The sequence below is a fragment of the Erinaceus europaeus genome, chromosome 2, assembly GCF_950295315.1.
Source record: "Erinaceus europaeus chromosome 2, mEriEur2.1, whole genome shotgun sequence".
NCBI lineage: Eukaryota > Metazoa > Chordata > Mammalia > Eulipotyphla > Erinaceidae > Erinaceus > Erinaceus europaeus.
Genome location: NC_080163.1, coordinates 99,277,699 through 99,285,380, shown reverse-complemented (window position 1 = coordinate 99,285,380; position 7,682 = coordinate 99,277,699).

Below are 7,682 nucleotides of genomic sequence, written 5' to 3'. Positions count from 1 at the left end.
GCCCTCTGCTATTTTATGGAGTTCATCTATTTTGTTACTGTGTTCTGATACTGTGTTAGCTTATTCAGCTAGTTGTGTTCTAGGTCAGCTATTTCAGCTTTCAGCTCTCTAATAACCTTGAGATAATTAGTGTTTTCTTCCAGATTCTCATTTGTTCATTCTGCATTTCTGATGACAATTTCAAACTTTCTACTCACTCCTGTGATTATTTCCTTAACTAGTGTTTGTAAGTTGACCTCATTATTTTGTGCTTCACCCTTTTGGGGGGCTTTTAGCTAGACTCTTGTCCTGGTTCATTTCTCCAATATTTCTTCTGGTTGGTTTATCCTTTCTATATAGTATGCTATGAGGTCCCTCTCTCAGTACTTTTCAAATTACTGGTCACTCTTGCCTGGATTGACTTGTGTCTAAGTAAGGTAACTAGAGGGTTCACAGTTGTGGAAGTTGACAGTTGTTTCAAGTATTTTAATCCCTGAGTTGGAGCTCAGTGTCTTAAAAGCCTCTTTGGTTCTTTCTCTTCCCTGTAGGAGCCTGAGGGTTTTTAAGCTATTAGTAGGCTTCTTAGTTTAATCACTGACTCCTGACCAAGAGATAAAGCAGGGTGTGGCAGAGATAATCCAGTGGTTATGCAAAGAGACTTTCACAGCCCCATGGCTAGGTCTTCTCCTGAGGTTCCTCCTTAGTTCTCTGTTCCCTCGTGTCAGCACAGGGCCTCCCTGCCACTGCTTCATATTCTGAGGGCAGTAGCAATGGAGAGTAACAATTGCATTTGGTGAGTTTCAGGGGAGTCCTCTCTTCTGTTCAGCCGTTCCTTTGTTGGTAAAACAGACTGAAGGTGGTGTCTCAACTGGTAAACTGCCAGACTGTTACCAGTCACTTAATCTCTCCCTAGGCTCCTCACTGTCCATAAGCCACATGTGTTTGTACTCACTGGTGATTTGGTGGGTTCCTGAAGTCATTCTATTCCTGTCTTGTTGACGTCCCAGGTAGTTTCTCCTTTGGTCTCATTTTCTTATTTTAGCCTTTAACAATATGTGTCTTTCAAAAATGTCTTTTGTTTTCCACAATTTTTTTCCTTTTGATGATTTCTTCTTTGGATTCCCAACTTCTTCTACTTCTTTATGTACAATGCGAACTGATTGAATATCTTTGCTGAACAAATAAGAAATAATGCAAAATACTGGGGGTACTGATTTTACTATCTGTTTTCATCTTTCTACTTAATTTCCAGTAAAATAAGAGCTTCCATTTCATATTTTATGGGAAATTCAGCCCCCACCCCCATATGCTACTCTCTTTTTCTAAATTACTGCTTTAATTGAATTTTTTAAAACTAAGTAGACACTTGCTGAGGCAAGTCTTTGTTTTCCCTATTGCTCTATACTATGTGTGATCATATAAAACAAATTTTTCTAAATGCTAAAGGCTAATGGGAATTGTTATAGCTCAACACAGAACAGAAATTTAGTGAGACTCATTATTAATTATATTATTATTATATAATAAAGCTGTATTGTTATATAATCATAAAATCATATCATGTATTATTAAAATAAATCATTATGGAAATTTAAGTAAATCCTTGAACAAAATGTAAGTGAAATTAACCCAATATGTAAAATGGACTCAGAAATCCTGATCTTTCTGTATCTTTTGCAACCTGTAGGAACAGCTAACTATGTGGGAGTAAAAATAGCATCATATGTTCTTCCCTTCTTGTCTCCCAAAGTCCTTGTCTCCACAGTACCTCTTTTATGTCAAGTAGTGCACTGAATTCCCATCTCTCTTCAATGTCATCAAAATACCATGCCTTTTCATTGCATAACAGGAGTGTTTGTTTATATATTTGGAGGCAACATCAAAGGTTAGAAAAAATAGACTATGGCATTGCATATTAGGATAACTTTAAAAAAAAAATTTTTTTTATTATCTTTATTTATTTATAAGATAGAGACAGCCAGAAATTGAGAGGGAAAGGGGTGAGACAGGGAGAGAGACAGAGATACAGAGAGACACCTGCAGTGCTGCTTCACCACTCGTGAAGCTTTCCCGTGCAGGTGGGAGCAGGGGCTCGAACCCGGGTCCTGTGCACTGTAACATATGCACTCTACCAAGTGCACTACCACCTGGCTCCAGGAAAACTTTTCTTGTAGGATATATATATATATATATATATATAAAATGTATATACATATATATATATGTATGTATATAGTATGTATATACATATATATGTATGTATTTTATATATATATATATATATATATATATATATATATTCTCCTACAAAAGGTATTACTGGTGGTTCGGGAGGTGGTGCAGTGGCTAAGGCACTATACTCTCAAGCATGAGGTCCTGAGTTCAGTCCCCAGTAGCAGAAGTACCAGAGTGATGTCTGGTTCTTTCTCTCTCTCTCCTATCTTTCTGATTAATAAATAAATAAAATCTTAAAAAAATGTATTATGATAGAGCAGGGCAGTATTATGATAGGGCTAAGTGCAGGGCCTGGTGCAAGGATCCCTGTTTGAGCCTGTGGGTAAAGCCCCTGGCTCCCCACCTGTAGGGAGGTTGCTTTGCAAGCGGTGAAGCAGGTCTGCAGGTGTCTTTCTCTCTCTCTCTCTGTCTTCTCCTTCTTTCTCAGTTTCTGTCTGTCCTATCTAAAATCAACACCAGCAGCAACAACAACAGTGGAAGAAAGATGGCCACCAGCAGCTGTGGATTCATAGTGCAGGCACTGAGTCCCAGCAATGACCCTGGAAGCAAAAAATAAAGTATTATGATAGTGTAAGAACACTGATCATTTTTACACATGCATATATGCATATACATGCATATTTATTGGAATGTATTATAGGGTAGATATTATATGCTCAAGAAAATTCCACTCATATTATTTGAGGTGAAATAGTCCAGAATAGTATTGCAGTGAAGCATTCATGTCATATCTGGATCTTTTTCCTGATATCCAGGCCCTCATCCCACCTTCCTCCTGAATGCTCTGTTAGTACATCAAAGCCAGTATATTAAAAGTTAAATTGTTTCATCCACACTTGCATCTGTTCTTCTATTTCTTGATTTGACTATGTTAATAACATCCTTTAATCATTTACATTCTGATCTCCCTTCCCATATACTTTAATACTTTGCTGAACTTTCTTTTTTTTTTATTAGTGACTTAATATTGAATAACAAACATAAAGTAATAGGAATATAGTTACACACTGTTGTTATTGATTTCATCGTTGTTGGACAGGACAGAGAGAAATGGAGAGAGGAGGGGAAGATAGAGTGGGGGAGAGAAAGATGGACACCTGCATATCTGCTTCACCGCTTGTGAAGCTACTCCCCTGCAGGTGGGGAGTCAGGGCTGGAACCGAGATTCTTGCACAGGTCCTTGCGCTTTGCGCCATGTGTGCTTAATAACCCACTGAGCAACAGCCCAACTCCAGTGGGTTGACTTTATATCTATCCCTATCACTATATATATATCTCTGTTTACCTATATTTTTTGCCCATTTTTTTCCCTGTGATACTGCCTTCACTTCTTTTGTAAGCCACACCAACACCTAATACTGTTTTCTGAGTGTTTCTTCCTTTTTGCCTTTTCTTTCAGATAAGAGTAATGGTGTCTGACTTCCTCTGGTGTTTTCCATGTTTGCTTCCTTTTCATTGATGGTCTCAAAACAATTCCTGGTGAGAAATGTTTTGGGTCCTGGTGGTATTGGGATTCAGAGTCTTCTGGTTATTTTCCCTTATGATCTACCCGTCTGGGAGAATGGATCATAATTCTTTTTTTTTTTTTTTTTTTGCAGTGCAGAATTTCAGAGTTCTGGCTTCTATAGATGCTTCTTTGCTAGATATGGGTGTTGACATACCCTCAGTCTGTTCCTGTCTTTCCTGAGTGGGGTAGGGATCTTGCTTTCTTGAACTTTATGAATTTACATTCCTACAGTATTCTAGTTCATCAAATCCTGCAATCAGATTGTTAGCCTTTCGGTATTCTAGCTTAGTTTTTTTGTGTTTCAGTAGGGCTTTTGTAATAGACTTCTTAGTAATCATCATAAATCTGTTCCCTACCTTTTAATGCATTTAAAGTCTTTTTAAAGATTGATTTAGTTTATTTATTTATTTTGCCAACAGGGTTATTGCTGGGGCTTGGTGCCCATATAACTCCACCATTTCTCGTGGCTCCCCCCATGTCTTTAATAGAGGACGAGACAAAAATAGTGAGAAAGAGGGAGATACAAACACAGCAAGGGAGAGATGCCAGTATAATTCTACCATTCATGAAGCTTGCCCCTTACAGGTGGGGACTGGAGAGCTTGAACCAAGATCCTTGTGTATGGCAACATATGCACTCTACTGTACCACTGTACCACCTCCTGATCCCTGCTTATTTTATGAATGGGAAGAAGATAAAGGACAGAAAAAGCAAGTTATATGGTCCAGGAGGTGGTACAGTGGATGGAAAATTGGAGTCGCAAGCATGAGGTCATGAGGTCAGTCCCTGGCAGCACATGTACCAGAGTGATGCCTAGTTCTTTCTTTTTCTCCCCCCTATCTTTCTCATGAATAAGTATATAAGTTATTTAAAAAGAAAAAGAAAAAGAAAGTTAAGAGTTTAGATGACCACACTGCTCAATATGGGGTTGAGCCAGGACCTCAGGCAAGCCAGTCCTGTAATCTATTTGCTGAACCACATCTGCTATTAACCCCTCACTTCTGTATTTAAAATTTTGAATTAGAGTTAGCATTATACTCCTCTCTTGATTAAAATTACTTTTATTTATTCACTTTTTAAAGTTGCCACCAGGGATATTGCTGAGACTTGTCTTCATGAAGAATCCATTGCTCCAGGTGGCTATTTTTCATTTTTAGTTATTTTCCTTTTCTGATAGAGACAGAGAAAGTAAGAGGGAAGGGGAAGATAGAGATACATCTATCTATTGAGATATACTGTATCTATAGAGATACAGTACTGCCTCACTACTGCTGAAACTTTTCCTACAGGTGGTGACCAGGGGCTTGAACCTGGTCCTTGCACATGGCAACATATGTAGTCTGTAGGGTGCAACTTCACCTAGCCCCTCCTGATTAAAATTCTTTAAATTTCTCCTCTTTCTCACTCTCTTTACAGATATTTACCTCAGAAACTGTTTCCAATTAATCTCTTGTTTTTGTAGACTTACACAAAGGCATATAGTACCATTTTATTAATTTACGTTCTTTTGTTCAATCTAGAGTCAACTCTCCTCTAGGCAAGACTTCTCTCATTCTGGAGAATTCCTTGATTCCATTTTTCGTTATTACTCCATTGTCATGTCTGCTTGTCCACAGACATCCAAACTCATTAATTCCTCACTTGTTCACATGGTATACTCTTCTAGGAGCTTTATATTAGGATAGATATTTCTCTTCTCAGAATTTATTTAATGGTTTGTCTATGCTTATGCATCACTGGGCTTGTGCTTTATTGTGATAGATGTTTGTATTCTTGGGGCCAGGTGGTGGTGCACTGGGTTAAGTGCACACATGACAGTGTGAAAAGGCCCAGGTTCAAGTTCCTTGTCCCCACCTGCAGGAGGAAAGCTTCACAAGTGGTAAAACAGGGTTGCAGGTGTTTTTTTTTTCTCTCTCTCTCCTCTACTTAGTCTTCCCTATTCAATTTCTTTCTGTCTCTATCCTATAATAAAAAAAGAGGAAATAAATAAAAACTCTAAAAAATAATTTAAACAATATAAATAAATGCTTGTATTCTCTTATCAGTAAGTAACTGACTGAGCAGAAGTATTTTTACATAAATTTGAGTATCTATATTGATGGGAGGGTGTCTGACAAGTCACTCCCTGATGGCAAGGGTTGATTTGACTAGATAAGGTGAGTTGTTCCTTTCCTCCCTTACCAATCCATGTGTGTCCTTCCTGAAGCTGCTAGGAGAAATACCTCACTCAAATAGAACCTAAATACAGATATTTTGGTCTTCAGTCTTCAGTCAAGGGTATGCAAATAGCTGTGATCTCCTGCTAGAGCCGCCAGACTCACAAGGCTTAGTATCTATATGACAAATGAAAGAAAAGTTGTGAAATTGGTAACTACTATGGATGAAGAGTATCAAGGTCTGTTTCTTAATTTAGTACAACTTTTGTTTTCATACCTTTGTCAAAGGAATTATTTCTCAGATAATCAAAGCAGGATGTCATTTGCTTATGTAACAGACAGATCTATAAACATCAGTGACTTATTTATTATAGTAGTGTATTATATTTTGCTGATGCCCAAGCAAATGTCTTGTGTGGAGGTATATAGTTTCTCAGTACGTTGAGCTGATGGAGACTGAATATCACTGATTGCGTTAACCAAACAGCAGCAGTAGATATGATTTCTTATATCTGATGTCTACACTTTTGACTTCTTGTATCTGCTATCTATCATTCTGATTAGAAATGACACACATTTACTTTGCTCATAGTTAATTAAGCGGCATTAGTTAAATGGTTCCACTCAAATGAAAAGATGCTGGCAGATTTGGATAGTATGTCTATATTTGCTACACTGTATTTAACTACATTCCTCTAAAAGATTTGTTGCTGCTTAATTCTGAATAGGAAAAGATGTTTTTCTACGTTTGAATGAGACACGTTCTTTATACCATAAAACTAAATATATACAAAAAGTACCAGTTTGTATATTTAAGATATACAGAGAAATAATTATCAAAGAGTGTCAGATAGTTTGGCTTTCTTTCTTTCTTTCTTTCTTTCTCTTTCTTTCTTTTAAAGATTTTATTTATTTATGAGAAAGATAGGAGAGAGAAAGAACCAGACATCACTCTGGCACATGTGCTGTCGAGGTTCAAACTCTGGACCTCATGCTTGAGAGCCCAAAGTTTTATTACTGCACCATCTCCCGGACTACAGTTTGATATTATTTCTTTGTTAATCAGTTCAGAAAAAAAATTACATTAAAATCGGGGAGGGGCAGAAGATAGTTTACACAGTATAGTTCGTGTTTTATCACGTGTGAATCTCTTAGTTTGAGCCCTGGTACTACATGAGAGCATCATGGACAGCACTTGAGGGAAAATCTATGGATGAGAAATCCCATGTAATTTCTCTTTTCTCTGTCTCATTTTTTTAAAATCTTTTTCAAAATTTAAAAAAAAAAGAAAGGAAGATTGGATCTAGATTCCACTCAGGTGTGTCCCATAGACATGAAATTCTGGATTTATTCTGGCTTCTCATAAAAATGTTGAAATTGAGTGTGCAATCCCTTTTTTACAATAAGAATCTGAATTGTATATATGTATTTTCTGGTTAGTTTCTTTATTTGGATACTCCATTAATTCACACAGAAAGATCAGTAAGTTCTGAAATTGTAGCTATCTGTCTAATAGCCATATCAATAATATTATTTAGTAGGTGTGTTTATGTTTCTTATTTAATGAATATTAACATTTATTGCTGTCTTTTAGGTCTAATCATGATTCACTTTACCTTTTACCTCCAGAATTTTATGTCACCTTTTTTATTCTATCTTTTTTATATAAGTGATTTAATATTAATTTTAAAAATTATGAGATAACAGGGGTATAATTCCATACTCTTCCCACCATCAGAATTATGTGTCCCCATTCCTTCCACTGGAAGCTGTAGTAGTTCTTCCAAAGCCACAGATAGGGGTTG